Raw genomic sequence first — 27,307 nt, forward strand, 5'->3', positions numbered from 1 at the left:
GACTATCTCCAGAGAGGGAGACTCCACAACCCCCCTGGGCAGCCTGTTCCAGGGTTCTGTTATCCTCACAGGGAGACTCCACAACCCCCCTGGGCAGCCTGTTCCAGGGTTCTGTCACCCTCACAGTGAAAAAATTCCTCCTCATGCTTACATAAAACTTCCTATGCCTCAGCTTCCAGCCATTCTCTTCTGATTTCTTTCTTGCTTCTCTTGATGGGGTTTTAAGGGAGGTTGCAGATGAATATCCATCTAAAAAAGAAGATGATGGGTCTGGGTTTTAGCCAATGAATGTCAAAATGTGAGTTGGAGCTGTCGTTAGTCTGTGGAGTGCTGAGAGCAGTAGGAGTATGACTGTGATGATGGTCAGCAGAGCCTTCAGTTGAGGACTCACAGCTGCTGTGCTAGGAAGCTCTGCTTCTCTAGAGCTAAGGTGCATGCCTAAAGCTCAATGAGTACCTTGAGGTGTCCCATGTGATGTAGGCAGACAGCCACTGGAGAAGGCAGTTTGAAGTGAGAGGCTCTGGCTCTTGGTTAACTGTAGCGACAGGCATGTCCACTGCGGTCAGCTGGGCTCTCAGGCACGTACAGCTGCAGTGAAATACTGAATTCTCCAGGCCTAGACTCACTCACTTCTTAGGCATGTGTCAAACTTTTGGCCCAGGAACAGAGCTGGGCTCTCCAGAAGTCGATGCCTTGGTGAAATGTGGAGGTCAGAGCTGATTCCAGCACTGAGTGTGAGTTTCCTTTTCTTTCAGGGTCTGCCAGTACTGGTGAAGTCCCTTCTGTGAACCACACAACAGAAGCTGCTGTCTCTGTCACTGCTTCCCACTGGCAAGCAGCCTAAGCAGGAGCTGCCTAAAGGTGAGATGCTCAGCATCCAGTCAGCTGAAGTGATTAGCTTTTTGCTCCTTTTTATTAGAAAAGCCTTACCAATTGTGGCTTGAATTGGTAATTAGGAGCTCAGAAGCTTTGCAGCCCATTGCTATATTTGTAGAGGACTTGTACAAAGGCACTAAAAGGCTGCAGTGTATTACACAAGTCCCTTGTTATCTCTTTTTATCCCTTTCTTCCTCTCTATTCTGTTCATTTTTATTCCTTGAATCACCTCCTGTCACATCTTGTGGCTTGTTGCAGCTAAGATTGATCTCAGCTGTGAACTTACCAGGCTGACTCTAAAGGATTGCTGTGTCTCAGAGTGAGGGTCAGTATGGCACTGGCTCTTGTGAGGGTCATTGAAAGCAAATGAAGAACAGCAGGGTGGACTCAGTGTTAAATAATCATCTAACGTGGAGGTTATTCAAACACCTAATCAGAGACAGGAATAAAAGGAAGTTATCTCCTGGAATGCAGAAAGTCTGGTGGAATGAAAAGCAAACCTGGAAATAGTGAATCTGTTTTTCATCAGTAAAGGCAGAGGAGTCCTACCTGGGATTAGCTTGACCATTGTCAGTGCCTGGAGCTGCAGATAACACAGTTTCCAAAGCAACAAACTTTTCACTTGAAATTGCTGGGTGTAAAGGTGAATATCAACCAAAAGATGGACTTGAGTTTCATTGAGATCATTAAAAAGAAAATAGCTTTATTTTATTCTCCACTCACTGTCCTGCTTAGGACATGGAATTATATTTGAAGTCATAGAATCATAGAATCCAGCAGGTTGGAAGAGACCTCCAAGCTCAGCCAGCCCAACCTAGCACCCAGCCCTGGACAAGCAACCAGACCATGGCACTAAGTGCCCCAGCCAGGCTTGGCTTCAACACCTCCAGCCACAGCCACTCCACCACCTCCCTGGGCAGCCCATTCCAATGCCAATCACTCTCTCTGCCAACAACGTCCTCCTAACATCCAGCCTAGACCTGCCCCTGGCACAACTTCACACTGTGTCCCCTTGTTCTGTCCCTGGGTGCCTGGCAGCAGAGCCCACCTGGCTACAACCTCCTTTCAATCCTCCAAGTCCTAAATGAAGGAAGCAAGCACAGTCTTAGGCAGATGCTGTCATCTTCTTCCTACCCCTCCAGCAACAAAACCCCCACGTGTAATGTGCTGCACTGGGCTCTTGAGCCTGTGGGATGGGTTGTCAGTGATAAGCATCTGCACAGCTTGCAGCACATGCCCAGGGACTTGTAATCAGATGAGTCATGAGTTGCATGGGCCAAGTTTAATCCCGGAGAGAAGGTTGCAACACAGGAAGAAACCCCTGAAAATAACAGGAATTGGTACAGTATTTGGGGCGTAAACACAGGTTAGAACAGTCTGGGTATTTGCTTTAATCCTCTCTGGTTCTATTTTGAATTGCAATGTTCCTGCTTGCTAAACCACTTTCCATTTTCACTCTCTTTTACCATGACATAAGGAGGAGGGATGGATTGGAAACTGGAAACCTGCCACTTGCACCAGAATGGCATGCCACTAATTTTTGCAGGTTTTTTGAACTGAGCATTGCCACTCTGAAAGCTCTGTCAGCTTCTTCTTCTAGGATTCCCCACTGAAATCCTCACCCTCCTACAAGGCAGGACATGGCCCAGCTCACAGCACTTCTGTTCCTGTCTCTGCAGGCTGTGCTGCCTCAACTGCATCTATATCAGGTGCTTTGAAATGGTCTAGTTGAGGATGTCCCTGCTGACTGCAGGTGGGGTTGGACTGGATGACCTTTGGAGGTCCCTTCCAGCCCAGACCATTCCATGATTCTATGATTCATTGAATATCTGAGAGGGTGAGGGAGTTTGGAGGGCTCAGCAGGACAGATTCAGTGAGCCCAAACCTTACCAAAAGCTGGGAACTGTGAGTGCATCTTTAGAACCATAGAATCAAGCAGGTTGGAAGAGGCCTCTGAGCTCATCCAGTCCAACCTAGCACCCAGCCCTGTCCAGTCAACTAGGCCATGGCACTGAGTGCCTCATCCATTCTCTGAACACCTCCAGGTTTAGTGTAGACAGGATGAAAAATGACTCTGCAATGTATGGGTGTAGTTTAGCATCCTCACTACTAGTGGAGACAGACTTTTGCAAGGGCCTGTAGTGAGAGGACAAGAGGGGGAATGGACTGAAGCTTGAGGAGGGGAGATTTATATTGGAGAATAGGAAGAAAATCGTTCCAGTGAGGGTGGGGAGACACTTGAACAGGTTGCCCAGGGAGGTTTGTGGATGTTCCCTCCCTGGAGGTGTTCAAGGCCAGGTTGGATGAGGCTTTGAGCAACATGTTCTAGTGGGAGGTGTCCCTGCCCATGGCAGGGAGTTTGAAAGTAGATGATCTTTAAAGCCCCTTCCAACCCAAATCATTCTATGATTCTATTTCAAGCAGAGGTCAAGCTAAAAGCTCCAACCCACCACGAGTCCAGTCTCCACCAAGGCTTTGCCTTTGGTTTTGCAGCAGGGAGGTGGCAAGCAGCCACCTGTGTAGCACGTGGGCTGGGAAGGAAGGAGAAGTGCTTGTGACAGTCCTAGCTGGGAAAATGTCTGATGATGGAGATTTCAGTGGCTGATGTTGCACAATAGTTCATAGAATCATAGAATCAGTCAGGGTTGGAAGGGACCACAAGGAGAAGCCATGCCCAGGGACACCCAACCCTAGAGCAGGCTGCACACAGCCTCAGCCAGCCTGGCCTCAAACACCTCCAGCCATGGGGCCTCAACCACCTCCCTGGGCAACCCATTCCAGCCTCTCACCACTCTCATGCTCAACAACTTCCTCCTCATGACCAGGCTGACTCTCCCCACTTCCAGCTTTGCTCCATTCCCCCAATCCTGGCACTCCCTGAGAGCCTGAAAAGTCCCTCCCCAGCTCTTTTGTAGCCCCCTTCAGGTCCTGAAAGTCCACAAGAAGGTCACCTGGGAGCCTCCTCTGCTCCAGCCTGCACAGCCCCAACTCTTTCAGTCTGTGCTCACAGCAGAGCTGCTCCAGCCCTCTGAGCATCCTCCTGGCCCTGCTCTGGACTCACTCCAGCATCTCCACATCCTTCTTGTAATGGGGACTCCAGAACTGGATGCAGTGGTAAAGCAAATTGAATGGTAGGTAAGAGCTGGAGATGAAGCTTGATTTCAGCCCCTCACCCCCCATATTATTGACTACTACAAGGGTCCTGCTTTGCACCTTTGCTTACTTCTGCTCTGCCATCTGTTTGAGTGTGGTTTTAGTAGGCGTGACCGGTAGGCAAGGCTGAGGGAGACTCAGAATGTGTACAGTGCCATAGCAAAGCCTCTTTTACAGAGTGGTAAACAGATCTCACTTCTACTTCTTTATTTTCTTTCCTTTTCTCTGGAGCTGAACTTCGGGAAAGTCATCTCATGTCACCTAGTGAGTTTTAATGGAGGCTTGGAAGAAGGAGGAAAAGAACCCTCCTGTGTCTGCTTGTTTCTTAGGTACACCACATTACCCACAGCTGGGCACACCACTCCCAGGGCAAGTTTGTGTAAGTCCTAAAATAATTTCATTCCACTGGCCCACAAATATTCCCATTTGGTCAGCCTTATATAGAGTAATTACTGTTTAACATGGCACCACAGCTGGGCTAGGGCTTATTTGGGGTCAGGAGACATAAAAAGCTGTTTGTATATATATATATATATATATACACACAAATAAGAATAAAAAGAATTGACTCTGTTGATCTGTCATTCCAAACAAATGAGTCTAGCAACTTGTTAGTTCCCTTCTGCTTTGGGCTTGGTTTGCTTGAAGGGTTCCTGGGAGCGTTGACATCGCTACCAAAGGTCTCCAACCCTCCCATCCTGGCTCAGTGAGATGCACTTCAATGGCAAGCAATGTAATTGTTGGGTAGCCAGGTGTTGTGGTAGCACTGAGGGAATATTGTGGGGTGGCACAGGCTCAGGGGAGGGCCAGGGTTTAAGTCATGGAGAAGTGAGAAGCTCATTTTCATGAGCAGGTGAGAAGTGGGAAGAAGCATCTAGAAGGAAGGGCCTTGGCTCTGTGCTCTCCTCCAATTATGCCTTTACATTTTCTCTGCCTGAAGTGCTGCAGACAGAGCAGGCAGTTCATTCCCACAGCTGTGATGGGATGGAATTAGCATTTCTGGTTCTTTTTCAGATCATGATGAGTCCAACATCAAAGTTCCTTCTAATTTTCATAACTTTGATAGCCACATACATATATGGATGTAGTTACTGGGTGTGCACAGATGGGTATATGGCTCTGTGTGTGCAGCCAGGAAAGATGCTGGCTATGTATTAACATGTGTCATTGACTTTCTGCTGCTAAAATACACCTGCCTCTGTGGGAAATGAGTTCTTGAGCTGTTTGTTGGGCCTAACAGCACCTAAAAGGGGCTACAAGAAAGCCAGAAAGGGACTTTTCACAAGGGCTTGTAAGACAAGGGAGGAAGTTCTCAGCCCAAAGAGTGATTGGCATTGGAATGGGCTACCCAGGGAGGTGGTGAAGTCATTGCTCATGGAGGTGTTAAAGCCAAGCCTGGCTGGGGCACTTAGTGCCATGGTCTGGTTGGTTGGGCAGGGCTGGGTGCTAGGTTGGGCTGGCTGAGCTTGGAGGTCTCTTCCAACCTGGTTGATTCTATGATTCTATGATTGAAATTTAAGGAGGAGAGGTTTAGACTGGAGATTAGGAAGAAATTCTTGACAGTGAGGATGGTGAGACACTGGCACAGGTTGCCCAGGGAGATTGTGGATGTCCCCTCCCTGGAGGTGTTCAAGGCTAGGTTGGATGAGGTCTTGAGCAACCTGTTCTAGTGGAAGGTGTCCCTGCCCATGGCAGAGGGGTTGGAGCCAGGTGGTCTTTAAGGTCCCTTCCATCTGAACCCTTCTGTGTTTCTGTGAAGTTGAGAGTGTTCCATTCACTGAGGCCATTTCCCATGCAGAGTTGGTGATTCCACCTCAAAAATCTCCATCCAAATCTGTTTCACAGAAGACCCCAATATTTTTAGTAATCCTAGGAAAGAATGCTGTCCACTGGGACAGAGCAAGAGGTTGTGTGGATGAGGACTCAGGGTTTGGTTGTCTTTTTTTCTACTTCCTTTATGACCTGGGACAATTCTTAGCATTCTTCTGTGCCTCTGTTTAATAGAGAAATGGGGACTCATGAGATTGAGTTACCTTGCACAGAACTATTTAAAGATGAAATTGGAGTTTGGAGACCTTCTTATCTCTGTTACCCCCAGGTTGTGCCTGCTAAGTGTTGAAGAAGTGCACAGCTCCATCCTCTTTGCCCCTCTTGCTGAGGCCAGGGAAACTGTGGTGACTGAGGATGGAACACCTGGCAGGTAAGGGAGCAGACCTTTCTCCCTGGGTGGTGGAGTGAGCAGGCAGAAGTGAACTGACCACCATAAAAGTCACAGCAGTGTAGGCTATGGCATATCAACTCTGCCTTGCTGTTAGGTTACTTCCTGCATGTTCATGGTTAGAATCTAACTGGTTCTAGAATCATAGAATGGTTTAGGTTGGAAGGGACCTCAGAGATCATCCAGTTACAACCTCATGCCATAGGCACTATGAACAGGTCCTTCAAGGCCTCATCTACCTCAGCTTTGAACACCTACAGGGAGGAAGCATCCACAGCCTCCCTGGGCAACCTGTGCCAGTGTCTCACCACCTTCACTGCAAAGAGCCCTTTCCTGATATCCAGCCTAAATCTCCCCTCTGCCAAGTTTAAACCCATTCCTCCTAGTCCTATCAATACAAGACCTTGTCAATAGTCCCTCCCCAGCCTTCCTGTAGCCCTCTTCAGATCCTGGAAGGCCACTCCAAGGTCTCCTGGAAGCCTTCTCTTCTCCAGGCTGCACAGCCCCAACTCTCTCAGCCTGTCCTCAGAGCAGAGCTGCTGCAGCCCTCTGAGCATCTTGGTGACCTCCTCTGAACTGGCTCCACCATTTCCATGTCCTTCTTGTGCTGGGGGCTCCAGAACTGTAGTTCCTCCATCTACAGTACTCCTAACAGCTCCAGGTAAATGTCATTTAGTTACTAACAGCATGAAGTAAACAAGTCTGATCCCAGGCCATCAGGGACTGAATATCTTTCCCTGTAGATTGCTTCTTGACTTAGTCTGAAAGAGCTTTCATTTTATTTAAAAGGCTTTTATTGATCAAAAAGGTTCTGTGAGTGGCTGAAGCAGCTTAGCTCATGATAGGAGTTCTTCCTTGAGTTAATTTTTATCATCTTAGTTGTTAAATTTCATGCTTTTCTTCTCTGGAAAGGTAACTGGAAGGGAGGAACATGGTTTAGAGATGTGGGGGGGAAAGGTCTAAGTTTCTTTCCAGTCCATTAAATTCCTTTCATGGAGCTCTGTACCAGTTTGAGTGCACAATTGGGAGGAATCAAAACACAGACATCTAGACTATTACATAAGATCAAAAAGAGAACAGATTTGTTTTGAAGCTGGAGAGAATGTGTTTGTCCAAAGTCATGAACATTTTTGAGAGCTCAGAATGTTCTTCCTGTTCAGCCTCAGGATGAAACTCAGATCATACAAACTGGAGAGAGATCCCAAAATATTTGAAGCCATTTAAATACTACAGACCTAACTCAAAGCCCTTACTGAGGGAGGCCAAGCAGGGACTTGACCCTGATTTTAATGCACACCCTTTTTCTTCTGTTTTCCTCCTTTCAATTTGAAGTTCCACTAAGATTGAAGGAACTATCCCTATGGATGTTGTGGAAATGGATTTATTCAGGCCAGACACTTAGATTAGCTTTTATTTACCTGAGCCAGTGTTTTGTGTCCACCTCCTGATACAAACAAATAGATTTGGCTGTGGAAATTTCCATAGGAAAAATTTTCCTGCCTTGCCTCCTAATTGTATTATTTTGCAACAGTTGAATTCTCCTTACCCAAACCTCTTTATAATGTAAAGGAGAGAGAGCAGATGGATTGCCCAGGCTGGGAAGATGTAGTGCTCAGGGCACAGCCTGCATCCAATGTGTGTGGATCCAACAGCAGTGGATGGCTTTGCTGGGTTCATTGACCTCTTGCAGTCTGTATACATCTCTGTTAGGAACAGGGTAGGTAGAAGCTGGCCTGAGCTCCTTCTGCTGCCAGTGACTTGCAGTCCTGAACAGAAAAGGAAACATCAGTTTTTCTTCCCCAGTCCGGATGCTGACTCACCTGTGTGGTGGAAGAAAATAGCCAGAGGGTTGCTATTTCACCACTGTGCTCTCCTTGGGTCAGTCAAACTGCAGTGCTTCAAGGTCTGAGGCCAGTTCAGTAGTTACACTCATCTTGGTCATGCACTGCTGTGTGGTGTCTGAGGTCTCCATGGCCCAGAAGTTCATTTTATTTCACAGTTTATTTCAAAGCCACTGGCAGTCTCTGGCTGGTTTGCATTGGGCTTTTGTTGGTGCCAGTTCAAGCCCTTTTGGCTTGTAGTTGGAACTGTGTTCTCACTCGCCTTGGGTGCTGTGTCCAGTTCTGGGCTTCTCAATTCAAGGGTGATGTTGAGGTGCTGGAAGGTGTTTGGAGAAGGGCAGCAAGGCTGGGGAGGGGCCTGGAGCACAGCCCTGTGAGGAGAGGCTGAGGGAGCTGGGGGGGTGCAGCCTGCAGCAGAGGAGGCTCAGGGCAGAGCTCATTGCTGTCTGCAGCTGCCTGCAGGGAGGCTGTAGCCAGGTGGGGTTGGGCTCTGCTGCCAGGCACCCAGGGCCAGAAGAAGGGGACACAGCCTCAAACTGTGCCAGAGGCATAAACTGGCTGTTAGGAGGACAGAGAGAGTGATTGGCATTGGAATGGGCTGCCCAGGGAGGTGGTGGAGTGGCTGTGCCTGGAGGTGTTGCAGCCAAGCCTGGCTGGGGCACTTAGTGCCATGGTCTGGTTGGTTGTGCAGGGCTGGGTGCTAGGTTGGGCTGGCTGAGCTTGGAGCTCTCTTCCAGCCTGCTTGATTCTATGACTGATGTGCCTCTTCTCAGTGACAGGACAAGAGGAAATGGACTCAAGTTGTGCCAAGGGATGTTCAGGTTGGATATTAGGAAAAGTTTCCTCACAGAAAGGGTTGTCAGGCATTGGAACAGCCTGATTGGGGGAGTGGTGGAGTCACCATCCCTGAAGGCATTTAAAAGCTGCATGGATTTGGCACTGACAGGTGTTGTTTGGTGGTAGTGGCTTAGCAGTGGTGATGGAATTGTGAGCTCCAGGTGCATGGTTGTACTTGATGACCTCAGAGGACTCTTCCAGCCTCAACAGTTCTGTATTTCTCTGCATCCAGGTCCAAGCCTTGACTTGGGCTGCGGTAGGACTGGGGAGCTGTCCCCAGCTGCTGTGTTCCACTGTCCTGTAGCAGGGGTTTGGTGGGATGGGGACACCCAAGCTGAGAGGGCTGCTACTAGATGAAGGAACCACTGTTCCCAAATTCCTGAAAGCTGGCAGTGACCAAGCAGTGCTGGTTTGGTAGCTGACTGTCATCAGCCATCATGGTTCAAGGCAGGGAAACTTTCTCTGGCCTTTTGAAGTGTTTGCATGCTCTCTGCATGCCCTAGAAGGCCTCCAGACACCTTCAGAGCAAGCAGGTGTCTAAAAGCTTGCTGGAGAGGCCATGACTTATGGCACTGCAGGAAGGACTTCTTGCCTTTCCCTTATTTTCAGAGCCAGCTGCCCTGAGAGTGGCCAAGCTCGAGGCCTGAGTTCAGCCACGCTCTGTGCCTCTGCTTCAGTGCTCAGGCAGAATGCTGATGATCTGCTTTGCAAAGCTGAGTCCTGAGCTTCTCAGGGTCAGGTAGAGGCTGGTCTGAAACTCAGGGCTGGAAGTGCCTTTGCAGACAGCTCCCTGCAGCTATGCTTCCCAGCTGTGAGCGTGGCCAGACCACGCTTATCTGAATGCAGAGCCATGGGCAGCAGGAGCTGGAATGCAAATGTAGCACTGCACAGCCCAGCTCCTTCTCGCCAGCTATTGATTACGTGTCTGCTTTGCTCTCCCCTGATAGTAAGCCACAGGCAGAAGCCAATAGAGTGAGGAGGAGGAAAACCTGTCATGATCAGTCGATGCTGCTGGTGAGCCAATGAGAGCAGAAAGCCTGTGGATTGGGCTGGGAGAGAGCAAAGGTGGGGGAACTGTCTTAGCAACAGCAGAGAGCAACTCTTCCCCCCTCCCACCATGCAGCTATGCTGGAAAGTTCCTGATGATGTTCCTTAATGTTTTTGTCTTGCTCATGCCAAGCCTGTAGGTGATTTCTGTGACCTTGCCCCATCTGCCAGTTTACCACTTTTCTCCATGGTCCTTTGGAAAAGGTAGAAGGGAAATGTTTGGGGTTTTTTTGTCCCACTAAAACCAACTAGTGAGCCCAAGGCAAGGGGACCTGCAAGCCCTGAGAGCAAAAGTGAGGTTTCTGTTGTCTTTTTGTGGTTGGTATCTTCCTCTTGACTTCTTTCCAAGAGTCTGTTGTTGAAACAGTCAATTTCTTACCAGTCTGCTGTGACAGTGGGAGCTGGACACCTCCACTACATTGTCACCTCTGCTTAAGAGCCTTTATGTGATGCCAGGTGAATCCTTACCCCTCCAAACCCACCTCACTCCATCAGGTTGCTGGGCTCTTTGGTCTGGGAGTTAGAAGAAAAGCATTCTCAGCTGAGCCCTCCCTGTGATCTGTGGGCTGAGAAGGCCAGTCCAAGGCACCATACTGCTTTGCCTCTTAATGCTTTATCTACCTTACAGCAGGAAATGTTCTTTCTGTCTTTCTGCCTCTCTCATGGTCAACCTATCATCAGTTAAACCAACCGAAAAGGAGAGAGGCAGCAAAATTTGTCCAAACCTTTTGAACATTTACTGAAACCAAACATTGGCACTTTCAGCACTGCCTTGGAAATGACCTTCTCTGTCCTCCTCTCACCTGCTGCCTCCTCCTGCTCCTCACAGGCTTATCTCACTATTTGCATGCTGATAACAGACATAGATTTTGTTAGTCCTGCATCTGTCCAGACGGCTGGGATGATAATAGCAGCACCGTCGGGACCAATATATATTGGTCTTAGGAGGGTGTCCAATAATGTCTGGGTCAGGGAGCCTTTAACTGCAGTGTCAGGGAATTTAGTCAGCTGTCATCACTTCTTAATTAAAAATAGCTGAGCCTCACTTACATTCCACTGCTGTGTGGTAGCTCATTTGTCATCTTGTCCTCTGCTCTTCAGCCACACACGCATCCCCCACTCCCCACCTTCCAAACCAGACAATGGATAGAAATGCTTGCAGCAGGTAAGAAGACAAAGGAGGAGAGAGCAGGTAACTCGTGCCAGGAGCTGCTCTTTGGGTTTAGAGTTCAGCAGGATCCAAAGGGGATGGGGATACATGGATGGGGGTACATAGCTCTGCAGTATGAAGTGTACTGCGTGTATTCATGTTTTATATGTATATATGTTGTGATGGTTTGGGTGTTACCTGCCCCTCCCACTTGAGAAAATCACCCAGACTAGGCTCAGTCCATCTGGAAATTGAATGAAGCTTTTTATACTCACAGCTTAGCACAAGATACAAGCAGAGATTTACAATATAGACAGAAATAGACAAGTTCAGAAGTAACACAGAAACACAACAGCCCTCCCAGAAACCTGAGTCCCCAGGAGGGGCTCCAGCCACCCTTCCACCTCCTTCCCACCCCTCTACCTTACCCCAGACATTGCCTTATGCTCAGGGGGGCCTAGGAAGCAGAAGGATTAGTCAGGCAGCAAGTTCATAGGCTCACAGGATGTCAGGGATTGGAAGGGACCCAAAAAGATCATCCAGTCCAACCCCCCTGCCAGAGCAGGACAATACTATCTAACAGCGATCACAGAGGGACACATCCAGACAGGTCTTGAAAGTCCCCACAGAAGCCAGCCCTTGCACAAGAACGTGTCAGGAAATAAATCAAACAGTAACTGTCCTAAGCAGTAACAGTCCTGAGGCTACCAGAAAATGTCCTTGTGGACAACCCCACTTATATTTTCCCACCTTGAGTTTCCTGCATCTTCCTCTGGTGCAGTACTCACCATGCAGGTTTGGGTTTTTTTCCCTTCCTATATGATCCAGGCAGACCTTTCCCATGTACATAAGGTGCTGGGATTCCTAATTCCCTGCTCAATGGAATTTACTGGTGTCTGTGATTGCTATCACCTTCCAGTAGACTTCACTAATGTGTTTGTGGTATTCCTAGGAGGACAGGAAGATTGGAGGTTACACAGAGGTCCAGGAGCTGCAGAGGGAAATGAACAGCATACTGTAATATCATTGCAGAGAGAAAATGTATCCCCTTCCCCCCTAAAAAAAAAACCTAATTTATTGTGGTTCTACTTAATGCTTGGAGCCAAGGGACAGGTTTTGGCATAGGAAGAATGTTTCTGGCTTCCTTTTTTCACAAGTAAATCAAAGGTGGAAGGGCATGAAGCTGACTAACTTCCTGGAGTGGAAGTTGCATCCGGATTAACATATTTAATTGTCTGTGATTGACCTATCTTCCATGGATTTCACTAATCCATTTTGGAACCTCCTTCTATAGTTGGCCTCCACGGCATTGGGTGATGATGAATCCCACCATTAAATCACAGGTTGTTTGAAAAGGGTCATCCAGGATGTCCTGTACACTGCTATCAATCTGTCCAGCCAGTAAATGAATGGCTGTGGTCAGGGCTTTAGATTCCCTCAGCCCAAATTGCTGTTAATTCCCCTCAAGACCACATCCATCCCTTGTAGTCGAGGAGGGGAAGCAGCACCAAACCTCCTGTGCTTCAACACCTGCCTTGGGCTGCATGGAACCAGTGTTAGCTCCCACAGAGGGCAGCTGCTACAGTCCCACCTCTAAATGGTGATTTGGTTTTTCCTCATTCAAAGATACTCCCCTCAGGACTGGGCTCCTGCTGACTTGCCTGAAGATTCAGTGATTCTTGCTGATGTTCTAAGAATGTTCTGTTTCCTGCAGAGGAGAAAATTCACTTGCAGCTTGTGGGACATGCTCAGTGCAATTTAAGATACTCTCTTCAATCCAGCCAGTTGTTTTTAATGAGTCCAGTCCAAGAAAGCTGCAGCACAGCTTGTAGGGATAAGCAGGGAAGCCCTCTGGTTCACCTCAATGTTGTTTGGGGATTTGGAGTGATTTTGAGGTGTGCTGGTTCAGAAAATCATAGAATCAGCCAGGTTGGAGGAGATCTCCAAGCTCAGCCAGCCCAACCTAGCACCCAGCCCTAGACAATCAACCAGACCATGGCACTAAGTGCCCCAGCCAGGCTTGGCTTCAACACCTCCAGGGACAGCCACTCCAGCACCTCCCTGGGCAGCCCATTCCAATGCCAATCACTCTCTCTGACAACAACTTCCTCCTAACATCCAGCCTAGGTCTCCCCCTGGCACAACTTGAGATTATGTCCCCTTGGTCTGTTGCTGCTTGCCTGGCAGAAGAGCCCAACCCCACCTGGCTGCAACCTCCCTTCAGGTAGCTGCAGACAGCAATGAGCTCTGCCCTGAGCCTCCTCTTCTCCAGGCTAAAATCCTGAGCAGCAGCAGCAGCTCATCTGAACCCCAAAGCATCAAGCTAAGGACAGACCTTCATGTTAGTAGAGACATTTCCAGACTGCAGAACTGTTTTAAAGATGCAATTAAGCTCTGACGACTTCAGCTGTATTTTCAGCCTCTGATTAAGGCCACGATGCTAATTAAACTCCTGAATTATTAAAAATGCAAATAGTCAGACCTGTGTGCAACAGCAGATTTGTGTTTCCATGTTCCAGGACAGCAGTGGGAATATTTGGCAGAGTGCTTTGTGGCCACTGTGTTTTTTTCCTTTATAGGTCTTTTTGTTTTGGTGTTGGGGTTTTTTTTGTGGGGGGGAGGGGGTTTGGGTTGGGTTGGTTTTAATGGCTGCACTCCACTTGATGCAGAACTCAGTGTCAGCTGCTAGGGTAAATGTCTCAACTGCCTTGCAGAGAGACAAGCAAGTCTGATGAAAACACAGCAGAAACTTGGAAGGAGCTCTTGGGTCTCTTGACATCCAGACTGTGGCATTTCCACTGACTGGGCTGTTGGGATTGAAATACCATTTGGTCCTCAGAGAATGACTCAACTTTCAGTAGCAAAACTTTCAGAGCTGCATTTAAGTTACCTACTTTGTTGTCATAGCTCAAGAGCAGGATAAATTATTTAGACCTCTAGCTGTCCTCCCAGATGCTGTCCCTTTGGCATTCCCTACAAGGAATCCAGAGCAGGGCCAGAAAGATGATCCAAGGGCTGGAGCAGCTCTGCTATGAGGACAGGCTGAGGGAGCTGGGGGTGTGCAGCCTAGAGAAGACTCCAGGGGTACCTTAGAGCTGCCTTCCAGTACCTGAAGGGATCCTTAGTGCCATGCTCTGGTTGGTTGTCTAGGGCTGGGTGCTAGGTTGGACTGGCTGAGCTTGGAGCTCTCTTCCAACCTGCTGGATTCTGTGATTCTATGATTCTAAGTACAACTAAGCTTTGCAGGTGAGATGGAGCCCTGTAGGTTGGGAGCTGAGGGAGAGAAATGCTGCTCTCCCTCTCACTAATGTCACTGTGTACTTAGAACATGTTTATTTTAAAAGGTTTGCTCAGCTCCCAGGCTGAGACCTCTGTCATCTTCTGCAGCTTCTGCATCGCTGCCTATACCCTGCTCAGTCTTTTGGACATTGCAGCCATTCTTCTGGTGAGGGCCTCTGGGTCTCAGAAGTGTCTGTCCCATCCTGTAGCCCTTTTGCCTTGCCAATTTGGAGGCTCTGCTGGATCTGGCAGTGTTTGCAGCCAGTACCAGCTGGGATATGAGAGGGATATGTCAGCAGGTAGTCTAGTTATATCCTGCCCAGAGGGTACTTTCTTCCTAGTGCCTGTTTAGTTCAGAATGAAGACACACATTAACCCCTCCCAAAAGCCCTTGCAGAAGGCACTGTTCAGATGCAGCAAGTGCATGTTATATTTCATAAACTGGGGCCCTTGCTGGTGTGAAGTGACAATTTCTTGGAGTCACTTCCCAGGTGAAAATCTGATCCAGTGCCTACAGCTGAGTCCAGCCAAGGGCAGGTGTGTTGCTAAAGCTATGCCATTTTTTGCTCCCTGTCTCCACTGCCTTTTAGTGAGTTAAAAGAAAGAAAAGAAGTGGTCATGACTTTACCTATGACAGTTCCTCCTCCTGCTATAATAGGCTGCAGGTGTTTCACAGCCAGCCCAGGCTAATAAGGACAGACATTCTGGCCACATGCCAGGATTCTCAAACTGTCCAGGGAGAGAAGAAAAGACAAGGGCTGTGGGTGGAGGGCTGGGAAGGAAAGCAAAAGAAAGCAGGGGAGTCACTCCATGCTGAGGTTTTGTGCTTCTGCCTCTCCTGGAGTGAATACATCAGTCAGAAATCAAAGGTTTGAAAAGTCATTCAACCCCTCTGAATTAGAAGGTGAACCATCTGCATGCCAGGATGGAGCTCTCCTCAAAGGCTGCAGGCCAGGGCTGATCCCAGTGACACCAGGGCAAGCCTGGAGTATCTCTACCAGAGTTACAACCCAGGATCTCAAGTTCTGGCCTGGTGCTTGTGTCTTTCTGCCAGAATAACGTTTTGGATTCAGCCCTTTAGTGTTGTATCACCATAGAGACAGAGTCCTCTGTCCCAGAGCTGATGGGGAATCACTGTGGGGCTGTCCAGTGTTAATTAATCCTTTTTAGGCAACATTTGAGCTCAGTGGAAACTGCAAAGACAAGGCAGCTCATTCAGAGCTCTGAGGCTTCTCATCCTCTTCAATTTTAACAGTATGGCTTGCTCTCAAGTCCCACATACCACAGCAAATCCCTTCTGTTTCCTGGAGGTTAGAGCAGTGATGGAGGGTCAGTGGGAAGGGAAGATGTGCTGTATGAGAACTGAAGCTATGCTTGGGTCCTTCCAGCTCTGCAGATAATGCTCCCTGGAAAGACTGAGTTGTGATGCAGACTTCCCAAGGTGCTGTGTTTCTGTGTGTGAGCCAGGCAGCAGCCAGGATGAGCCAGCACAAAGGAAGAGCTGGATCTGAGGTCTGGCTGGCTTAGACCTTTTGACTTGTATTGCTCTAAGGCACTGCAACTAAGGGTGAGAGATAGATCTCTAAATGAACCTCTCCTGCTGTTGATTGTGTGAATGCCTTAGAATCATAGAATCAGCCAGGTTGGAAGAGAGCTCCAAGCTCAGCCAGCCTAACCTAGCACCCAGCCCTGGCCAATCAACCAGACCATGGCACTAAGTGCCCCAGCCAGGCTTGGCAAGAACACCTCCAGCCACAGAGAATCCACCACCTCCCTGGGCAGCCCATTCCAATGCCAATCACTCTCTCTGCCAACAACTTCCTCCTAACATCCAGCCTAGACCTGCCCTGGCACAGCTTGAGACTGTGTCCCCTTCTTCTGTTGCTGGTTGCCTGGCAGAAGAGCCCAACCCCACCTGCCTAAAGCCTCCCTTTAGGTAGTTGTAGCCAGCAATGAGGCCTTGGAGTTGTCATCTAGGCTGCCTTAGGCAGGTCCTTAAAGGTAAGTTAGATATGTCCAGGCCTAAGGACATGTCCATGGGGAGAATCAGATCCCAAAGATAGTCCTTCCTGACTACAGTTAGCCATAGCACAGGGTCATAAAGATGCTCTGATCCCCATAGCTAAATGCTCATATTGAATGCTCCCATGAAGCCAACCTGAGTGGATATTCTTGTGCACTGCTCAGTGCTTCTGTGTCTGGATTTGCCTTCTTGGACACAACTGCAGTCACACTGAGCTGCATCCTGAAAGACTGACCCAAAACACATCACTCGACTAACCAAGTGATCTGGGGTCCAGGTCTATTGTTAATGGACACATCTGAGGTGAATTTACATCACTGGATGTAATACAACAGATTTCAGCCACAAGCTTTGTATCCAGATTTGTTTGGAGCCAGGATTTGGTTCAGGCCAAGTGTTTTGGTTTTTTTGTTTACCTAAGGTTTGGGTTTGGATGTTTAGCAAGAAAAAACCAACCCCTAACTGATGGATGATAATTATGTCTCATTTCAGACCTCCTTTTGGCAGCTGGATGGGAGGGAAATGCCACCAGAAAGGAAGGATTCCTGAGGCAAGGTTCAAGTTGCATTTGAAGGGAACACAAGAGCTGTGCAAGACACACATCACCACCACCACAGGTCAGTACCTTTTCCCAGGTGGCACTGTCAGAGCTCTGTGAGTAGCATCTCTGATAACTCGGTCAGGCTCTGCGTATGGCCTTAAAGGTGACAACAAAGTCACAATTGACTGGTACCAGAAAGGAATGGCACAGTTGCAAGGCTTAAATGATTTTAGAAGTTGATATTAGATCAAGTGTTTTATGGTAAGCAAAGAAGCTTTGCAATGGGGCAGACTGAGTTGGCTTTGAGTTTTTTTGCCTGATTTTTTTGGACAGCCTTTGGGGTTTTGCACTAAGCTTGTTAGGTAGTTTGCTTGGGGAATTCTGTGAACTCTGGCTCCGTGTTTGCAGAGTGCTGAGGACACTCTGACATCTCTGAAAACACAAATAATTATAGTGGTAATGAGCAGCAGCTTATCAGAATCTTTTCTGGTGGCTTGGCAATCTGTGAATTCCTTTGCTCCCTGATTCACTCTTTGAAGTATCCTGCGACTTGATTCCTGTCTTTGGATGCCAGTAATGTGCAGCTAAGCTCTGGGGCACTTCCTAGGAAGCTAAATGCAGTCTGCTTTCTTTGAAAGAGTTTCAGGTGTCTGGCCAGATCTGCAGGTGGTGCTAACCTGTGTTTTAGGTGTCTTCAGGAGGAGTTATTCCTTAATCTGGCAAGCTGGGTTTGATCCTCCCAGTTAGAAGCTTAAGTTCATTATGGTTCCCATGACCAGAATGCAGCTTTATGATGGCTTCCTGGTGCTTTGATCATTCCTTTGGTTAACTTCAACGTGGTTCAGACATATTCATAGCATAATGGGATTGGGAAGAGACCTCTAGTCCACCCCCCCTGCTAACACAGGTATGCCTAGATTAGGTTGCACAGGAATGCATCCATCTGCGAAAAGAACCCAGGTGCCAGGGTAAAGCATTCATACTGCTTGTTTGTGGCTTACTTTGAGACTGAAAACTTTTTAGGTGCATAGAGTTCCATAGTGCAAATGCACTGGAGCAGCTCCCACTCTCTTGTACTCTATGTACAAACTCCTCAGTTGAAGGCAGAACAGAGGAAATGGCCTGAAACTGTGCCAGGGGAGCTTTAGGTTGGATATTAGGAACAATTTCTGTCCTGCAAGAGTAGTCAGGCATTGGAACAGGCTGCCCAGGGAGATGGTGGAGTCTCCATCCCTGGAGGTGTTCAAGAAATGTTTGGAAATGGCACTTTAGGACATGGTTTGGTGGCCATGGCGGTGTTGGGTTGATGGTTGGACTGGATGATCTTAGAAGGCTCTTCCAACTGAAACAGCTTTATGATTCTATGGTTAGAGTCACAGAGGCCACAGTCTTATGCTCCCCCATCATACCTTTGGGTGAGTGGCAAGAAATAAATGTGTGTAGAAGGCAATTTAGATTTCAGAGAGATTGGAAGTTGCTCTGAAAGTATCCAACTCTCCTGCTGATCACAGTGAGAGCTGAGGACAGCAGAAAGGGGACAGATTCAGGACACTGCTGTGCAGGCTTTTAAACGTGCTGCAGAGAAAGATGTCAGATGTCTGTGTGGAGTGTCCTGGTTTGGGAGCTGTTGTGGAGATGGGATACAGGACCCCATGTCTGTTGGTTGGCAGGGACATTGCTGCATTTTCTTTTCTTCTGAAGCTTATCTAAGGGGAGGAAACTCTAGACATTATCTTTTTCTGAGTGGAAAAAGTGATCTCAAATACATATGCTTGAAGCTAACAACAGCATGAGCCAGGTTAACTTGCCTGTGAGGCCACAAAATCTGACTGAGCCTAATTAGAAACCAAGATGCCTCCCAGCACTTAAAGGTTCCTTTTAAGATTATGATGAGCTGACAAAACTTATTAGTGAGAGGTGGAATTGGTATGAGCCATGTTTGGCATTTTACTACTTAGTGGCAGCAACAAGAGGCCCTGCACAGAGGTCAGAGCCACACATGTATGAGCCTGGATGAACTTCTTTCACCTGCTTTCTAGTGTTTTAACACTGGTGGCTAAGTTAGTTGCACAAAGCTCTCAGAGGCAGTGAAGTGGACTGAATCATCTTTGGAGATGTTGATGTGTTGTGGAGCCCAAGGTGATTATGTTCTAAACGAGGGGTCTCAATGAGTTGCCTGCACCTTGCTGGGAATGCAAGCCAAGGTGCACTCCACCCATCACAGAGAGACAATGCATGGCCCAGGGGAACTGGAAAGGAGGATGCCAGGTTCTCAGGAATGATTTGCAGAGGAGAGGCATCACAGCCTGCCAGCTGCTGAATGCTGCTGGGTAGTTTGCAAGCACATGTTGAGACTGTAAAGAGCTGAAGGAGGGCATGGTAGTACTTCTCTGTGTTCCTTTCCAAGGATTTATTTTGCTCTGAGGCAGTGCTCCCAGCACCACTCGGCTGGATTCCTCTGCTTTCCCTGCTGCACATGGTATGAGCACAGGCATTGCACTGCCCGGCGGAGAGATCCAGCCAGCAGCCTGGTGGGGAAATCCAGCCAGCAGTGCTGGAGCAGGGCTGGATCACTGTTGTACAGCAGGGCTGATTGATGCTGCCTGGCAATGGGACCTACTGCCTGCTAAATGCAATCCTCTCCTTCCATGCCAGCAGGTGCTTTGCCTATCTGGGCACTGCCAAGCTTCCTTCCTCTGTTCTGGCGCATTCCAGTTTTCCATCCCTGCTTGTGCCTTTGTTCATCCCTCTGCCTCTCTCCCAGCCCTCGGTGTCTGCTCAGAGGCTCGGTCCTTTGCTGTTGTCCTGCTGCCAAACAAGTGGGATGCGATGGAGCTGCCTCTGCATGGGGAGGACTCATGCTCGCTGGCTCCACCGTCTGGACCTGGCCCGGAGCACAGAGCACAGCAACCCCTAACAGGTCCCCTTGCTTTTCCTCCAAGAACACGATTAGAGGTTTGAAACTGAGCAGACAGCTGGTATACTCTCCCAGGGTAGCCTCTGTGTCTGGGCCTCCATTGTTTTTGTCCAAATCATATCTGATTCCTTTCCAAAAGCGTTTCAGTCCATAAAAGCAGACCAGGTGCCTTTTGGTTGCACTCAATTCCTGACATCCTAGCTATGAACAAAAGCATTTGGGATCAGGCTTAATATCAGTACAAAATTAATTTCAAACTGGGATTTTTTTCCCCACCCCTTCCCAATTAAAGTATTTGAATCTTCCCTTATGCTTTCCAGATAGGAAACTGCCCTCGTTCGCTTGAATCCTTGCTCTTACACTGGATTTATTGCATCCTCCTCTGCTAGATCTTCAACACTGCTTCATGCCATGCTGCAGTCTCTGAAAGCTGACTTCTATGTTCATTCCTTGCTCCTTGACCTCTCAGGGATTTTGCACAGGGCAGAAGTGCCAGCAGGTCGGGTGACAGGTTTTGCTGCACTGTGCTTTCCCGTTCTGCTCAGTAGTTTCCCAGGACAGCACAAAAAGCAGAAGAAACTAAACTGGTGGAGGTGTTTAAAAGCTCAGGTGGCCTCTGAGCATTGGTTTCGTTCTGTAACCTTGTTAACTGCCAAGCTCAGTGTGCTTTGTCCTCCAGATTGTCCTTGTCTAAGCAGCATGGGCAGTGCCAGTGGCACCAGGGCTACAGAGGGGCTCCTGATGCTGCCAAGGAGCAGGGCCCTGGTTACGGAGCAGAGCTCTGCCAACCTTCTGTGCTGGGGAGTTTGCAAACTTCCACAAAGCATCTGTTTTACTTCAAATCATGGATTGCACTGAATAGTCCTTCTGTCTGCTCGCTCTCCAGCTACTAAAACTGGCTCTGAAGAAGCCAGAGATAAATATGACAGCCACTGTTATAGAGTATCCCCTGGATACTACAGCCTGACCTGTACCCACTGTCTATCTTAACACTGTCAGTATTAATGTTTATATTGCTGTGTCAACTTCATTTCTTATCATGTAACCAGAGAGGGACCAAATGAACGTGGAAAGCTGTTCTGTACCTCTGCATTCAGGGTCATTTGGAGGTCCACAGATGGGACAGGCACTTTGCCACTGAACTGTTTACCCTGATGAGTGCCAGGATATTCTATGTATCATTCAAGGGGAAAACAATAGTGTTTGACATGACAGGAGAGCATTACAAGGGTAGTCTACAGACTGGCAAGTCTGCCTACCCACAGTTTGTGTTGTTACAGCAGGTTTTGCAGAGGCAGGCTCTGCCTACAAGAGGAAATGGCCCCAAGCTGCACCAGAGAAGGTTTAGGTTGGACAGGAGGAATAATCCCTTCCCCAGAAAGGTTGCCAAGCCCTGGAACAGGCTCCCCAGGGCAGTAGTCCCCATCCCTGGAGGGATTTCAAAGCTGTGTAGATGTGGTGCTGAGGGATATGGTTTAGTGGTGACCTGGCAGTGCTGTGTTCATAGTTGGACTTGATCTTAGTGGCCTTTTCCAACTGAAAAGATTCTATGACCACCTTCCAAACTCACAGAGGTTCTCAGGGCAGGTTCAGTAGCACCAAGCACAGCACTGTGTACCCTTCATGTGCATTGCTAAAGGGGCTTCATTTTGCATTGCAGAAAGTCCTTACCTTTCAGTGGTGTGTGTCTGTCACTGGAAGAAGGTGAGTTTGCATGGGACTGTATCAGTAGCAAGGGAATGTCAGCGCTCCCCTACCTGGCGTTACTGGCCTGGCAGTGCCTGGCCCCAGCAAAGTGCTCTGAAGAAGAGAGCTGTTTCTTTGCACCTCTGAGCAGCAGGGCTCTGATTCCTGAGTAAGGGTTCCCTTTGGTTCAATCTTATCTTTGGAGAGTGGGTAGTTTTGCAGATGTGCCCCGTTTCCTTTGTATTTAAGCCCAGGAACCAGACAGAAGTGCTTATGTCTCTAGTACTCGCAGTTCAGCTGCTGGAGTGTCACCAGTTCAAGACGTGACCCAGCCAGAGCTACTGGGAGCCCAGCTCTCCTGGGCTGTCTCTGGACAGTGTTTGACTAGACTGCTTTTATCTCCCTGCTCTGTCTGTGGGAGTTGAATCTTTGTACAGAGACTGCATTGCTTGGCATCTAATCTGCACTAGTTGACTCAGTCAGCCTCAGAAGGCAAGGGAGGGAGGGAGATAAGTAGGAGGAAGAAAGGTGGGAGTGGAAAAGAGCATTATTTGAGGGGACAGCAGGAAGCCAGGGCTCATTTTCATCTTGGGAATTGCTCAGGACATGACCAAGTGAGTGTCTCCTGACCCCCTCTTGTCCTCTGGCTTGGTTTTGTTCCCCTGTGGGACAGGGAGAAAGGATATTTGGCGGGGCACAGCTGGGGGAATCCCAACATGGGTGATGCCCTTAGCTAATGTCACTAGAAAGCCAAGCATCTCAGGCTGGGGGGGTCACCTTGACCTGCCACGACAGCTCAGTGACAGAGATTTTCTTGGTACTCTCTTCTGTGGATTTCCACTGAAGATCACCTGCTCAGTCCAGTCCCTGCTCGTGTCTTGAGAGAGGCTCTCTGCAGGGAGCATATTTTGGTATCAGTTTCTTCATTATTGTTTGCTTTTTTTTCCTCTGGGATGATGAATCAAAATGGAGACTAAAGGAGGTTCCTTGGTGAGGGAAAAGGAAGTAAGATAAAAAGCACTGCTGCTTTTGGGTGGAAGGGATGGGCATTGTTTCGACCTGCAGGCTGAGAAGAGAGGCCGTTGTGGAGGTGGAGCTGTGAAGCAGAGCAGGAAGGAGAAGGTGTAGAGCTGTGTGTCCTTTCAAGTGCTTCAGGCTGCTCCAACATAAAAGTCACCATGCAAACGTCAGACACTGCTGTCTGTTGTTCTTAAACTCGGGGTTCTGCTCACACTTTCAAAGATCAATAACCCCACAATCTCTAAACAGCAGAGCTGAGATCACAGGATGCTCATTGCATGTTCCATGTACTTCGGGGATAGATTTCATCTCTCCTTTGTCTGCCCTAATTAAATCAATAAGTGGCCTTTTATAGTCACCTGTGTAGCAGGTGACAAGTTGAGCTGCTTGAGGTCGCTGGAGAGGGCATCCCAGCAGCCTTTGAAAAAGAAGAGGATTTTGATCCAGAATAGTCCTGATGTCCTAGTTTCCTAGTCCCTTGAGCCAGCTTGTTCCTAGAACAGGGCTCTGAAAGCAGACAGAAAAGAGCAGAAGTGAATTGTCTTCTCTCAGGGATGATCTAGGAAACCAGGTATAGCTGTTTGCTGAAATCCTTCACCATTTCCTCCAGCTGTCACCTGCCTTGTGCCTCCCTTGCTTCTCTCATTTATGTGTTAGCAATGCTGTGATGCTTAGCTGGGCAGGGTGTGTGTTCACGCTGCACTACAAGTTCAGTTCCTGGTTGTGGTGTAGCAGCTCCTGGATGTCCCCAGGCATTGCTGGGGACTGTATTGTGCAGGTTGCTCTACAAACCCAATGCTTCTTTATCAAGGTGAGATCATTTGAAGTGGAAGTGGGTAGAAAAAAACCCTCTTTATTCCAATTCCTCTGGGTCCTGTGGTTGTTTGAAATCCGGATCAGCTCCAAATCGATCCAAACTTTACATGCAGTACATGTTTCACATCAATTCAGCCCTAGCCTGAGACTGACACAGCCTCATTCTCAGAGATGAAAGCAAATGCAAATCCATGTGCTGTGGTTTGTTCTCCTGGCTTAGCCCATTTTCCCCCCAGGATTGATGCAAGGGCATTTGCAGGTGCTTTCTCTGTGCTGGATCTTGTTTGACATTGGGGCTTGGCATGCAGATGTTAGTGGCCACTGTGACTAGCAGAGCTGGGCTCTGGTAAGGCTGCTACTCACCAGCAGGTTTTTGCCATGCTCCAGGGATAAGAGGGTGTGTGCAGAAACCTCCCCCTTGTCAACTCCTTCCTTCCCTGGCTCTCTGTGAGACAGTTCATCATTCCTACAACCTCATGCCTTGTTGCAGCACTTGAAGATTATCAGTACAGAATAAAGCAGCAGCAGCAGGATAGGCTTTTGGGTGGGTTGATTTTTTTCCCCCCTTTGCTCAGGGGTATAAAAATGGTATCTTTTAACCTGTCAGTGGTGCATTTACAACACATCTGAGGTTTGAAAGAGCCTGTCCAAAAAAGAAACCCAAGAGTAATAAGAGTGTGTTAGTGGAGCCAGTAGGCATTGAATAGTCTCTGTGGTGGCAGAAAAGCCTTAGGCTTCAACTGATTGCTAATTATGTGGCTCTATTCCTTTTTAAGAACATACCATGCAGCAAGGTTTGTGAAGGAGGTAAAGTGTGTTAAGCTGGGGAGAGTTACCAGTTTTAGGGGGGGTGGGGTGTTGGTTTTCATTTATTTTTCTATTTCCCCCCTCCCCTTCCTTTTTTTTCCTCCCTCCTCTTTTCTTTTCCCATGCCTCAGTTTAGTGTTACAGACTGGGCTCTGCTAGGAAAATGAAGCTACATTCCCAAGTTCTGCCATCCATCTCTTAGAGCCACTGTGTGAGGGGCACAAGTTATTCCACCTTAAAAAGAAAAGAAACAAGGGGGGGAAAAAAGGGAGGGGGGAGGTAAGGAAAAGAAAGAGGGGGGGAAAAAAGGCAAAACCCACGCTGTGCAGAGGGAGAGAGTTACAGAATGTGGGCCCCCTGCTTTTTTCAGAGGGGGAATGTAAGCAGATCCTTGCTGAAACTGCTGCACTCAGCAGTTTTCGGCTTGTTTTAATTGGCCTGGCCTGAAAGAATCCTGAATGCTGTACCTGTGCCAATGAAAATGCAAATGCTTCCCCGAGACGAGGCACTGGGAGTGCCTGTGCCCCAGCTCTGATAGCAGCAGCAGGGGCATGGAGACACGAATGTGGTGGGAAATGGGGAGGCCTTGATCTAACTCAGCTTGGAAAACAAAGGGCTTTGGAAAATGAAGCGTGAATAAGGCAGAGCAGGGCAAAATGTAAGGTACCTGCCGCAACTCCTGCAAGCCCAGGAGCTTTTCTGTGCTGCTCCATTACCCTCTCACCTGGCATTGAAACTTGGTGTCTCCTTCCTTCTGTTTTGGTTTGTTGATTTGTTAGTCACTGCAGATGGTTTCCTGCCAGAACGAAAGTTGTGCTTTCAAGTGCAGAGATGCTGTCACTGAGGGCATCCCTACAGCCAGCGGCTGTGGTGGTGTAAGGTACCACACTGGGGACCGTTTTGCTGCAGGACCACTGAGGTTACAAACTGATCCCAGACTCTTGCTACCTGCAGGGAGGAATAGGGTGGGAGATACCAGTGATGTCTCTGCACATGCAGCCTGGTGGAGAGGCTGTTGTTGAAGCAGTAGTTGATGGCCTCTGTGTGAAGATTTGAGCTCTTTCTCCTCCGTGCTGCTGTAGCCTCGAGCACCCTGATCTCAAAGGCTGTTTCAGCTCACACTGCAGCCAGATTTTATAGGTGACTTTGCAGCTGACTCAAAGGGATATCATCAGAGCCAGGAATCAGGCAGTGCCTGTGTCTGCTAAGGTGCTGGACTTTGTCTTTAACTGAGAATTCTCATGAGGCTAATCAGGTTGCTTCTCTAAACCAGTCAGACCTTTTCCCTGTCTATCTGGCACAGCCTCATGCCCCTTAGTACTGAAAATTCAGCATCACCCTTATTTGATGAGGTCTCATTTCCAACTCCATGCTGCTATTCTTTGTGTTGCTAGTTCATAACATTTCTGAATCAGTTCAGTTTCATGGTCCTCCATCCAGACCTGCTGCAACGTAAACCAAATTCTCCTCCATAGCATCAGCTCGGGGCTGGAGTCAGAGTTACTGCCAGGACTCTCTTTGTGTTCTAAGATTAATACCTGAAGAGATGATTGCTTAATTCTTTGTGTTTGTTTTCTGAGGCTTTTTAACCACAGACTGTCTTTCCAACACTGAAAAAGAACAAGGCCAACCCAGTGGTTTCCATTTCACTTCATTTTGAGAGTAGGTGCATCATCACTAAATTGTGGTGTGTTTGTACAAGCATGGCTATGGATCCTCCTCATGTAGTCCAATAGTTCATATTCTGGCTTTATGCTGGTCATTCCCTTGAGATGCTGACTCTGCACAGAGCTGTTCTTCATCCAAAACCCTCTGGGGTTTTTTTGCATCTATGTACAGCTTCATGAAGGCAAAAGAACTTCAAACTAAACCAAACCACCACCAAATCATTTTGAACTAAGGAGTCTCAGGCATGTCCTGTGTCTTGATACTCCCCACATGGGCCTGGGGACCAATATTCTTTATCATTTAGTGTGTGGGTGGTGAGATACTGGAACAGATTGCCCAGGCAGGTCATGGATGTCTCCTCCCTGGAGGTGTTCAAGGCCAGGCTGGATGAGCAATGTGGGCTAGTGGAAGGGAGATTGGAAAGAGAAGATCTTTAATCACACAGGATCACAGAATTAGCCAGGTTGGAAAAGACCTCCAAGATCATCCAGTCCAACCTATCACCTAACCCTTCTAATTAACCCATGGCACTAAGTGCTTCATCCAGCCTCCTTTTAAGTACCTCCAGGGATGGTGTCTTCACCACCCATCCCAAAGCCAATCACTCTTGCTGTGAAGAACTTCTTCCTAACATCCAGCCTGAACCTGCTCTGGTGCAGCTGAGGTCCTTTCCAACCCAAATCATTCTGTGAATCTGTGAACATGCTGAAATTCTTCATATGCTGGACACCTCTCTGTGTGGCCATTCCAACTCCACAACATATGTGTTACATATTACAGCCACACAGCAGCATCTCTCTGCAACTACTTGAAGGGACATTGTGGAGAGGCTGCTGCTGGGCTCTTCTCACAGGGAGTTGGAGACAGAAAAAGGGGGAATGGCCTCAAGATGAGGCTGGGGAGGTTTAGATTGGACATTAGGGAAAAGTTTTTTACAGAGAGAGTGGTCAGAGACTGGAATGAGCTGCCCAGGGAGGTGGTGGAGTCACCAACTCTGGTAGCAAAGCCTGGATGGGGCATTTAGTGCCATGGTCTTGTGTTTGGACAGGGCAGGGTGATAGGCTGGACTGGATGAGTTTGGAGGTCTCTTCCACCCTGGATGGTTCTGTGATTCTGTGATTTATTTCTCTTCTTAAATGCATGGTATACTAAGTCCCAATATGTCTCTGTGATGTGGTGCTTGGGGCTAAGGTTTAAGGTGAACCTTGTAGAGTAGGCTTCTAGGTTGGACTTGGTGATCCTGAAGGGCTTTGCCAACTTGCATGTTGCTGTGATTCTGTGACCTTCTTATGCATCCCTAAACCAGACCTCCTCACAAAGGGCACATTCTAAAGTTCTGGCATGAAAGACTATGAAAAATTACCTGGCTCAGCTTCTTTTTCTGCCTCCTGTCAAATGACAGCCCAGTTGTGAACTGGGGGGAAAGGA

The 27,307-nt window shown here is 48.2% G+C and overlaps 1 long non-coding RNA gene across 1 annotated transcript in view; it reads left to right on the plus strand.

Annotated features, from left to right (window-relative positions):
* Positions 1-760: 760 nt before the first annotated feature.
* The window catches only part of LOC135191183 (uncharacterized), a 46,608-nt gene continuing 20,061 nt past the window's right edge, over positions 761-27,307 (plus strand). Inside the window, exons 1-3 of the long non-coding RNA XR_010308754.1 lie at positions 761-861; positions 6,128-6,229; positions 16,917-17,041. This is a non-coding gene — a long non-coding RNA (uncharacterized LOC135191183). The remainder of the gene's footprint in view (positions 862-6,127; positions 6,230-16,916; positions 17,042-27,307) is intronic.

This window comes from Pogoniulus pusillus, chromosome 38 (assembly GCF_015220805.1).
Source record: "Pogoniulus pusillus isolate bPogPus1 chromosome 38, bPogPus1.pri, whole genome shotgun sequence".
NCBI lineage: Eukaryota > Metazoa > Chordata > Aves > Piciformes > Lybiidae > Pogoniulus > Pogoniulus pusillus.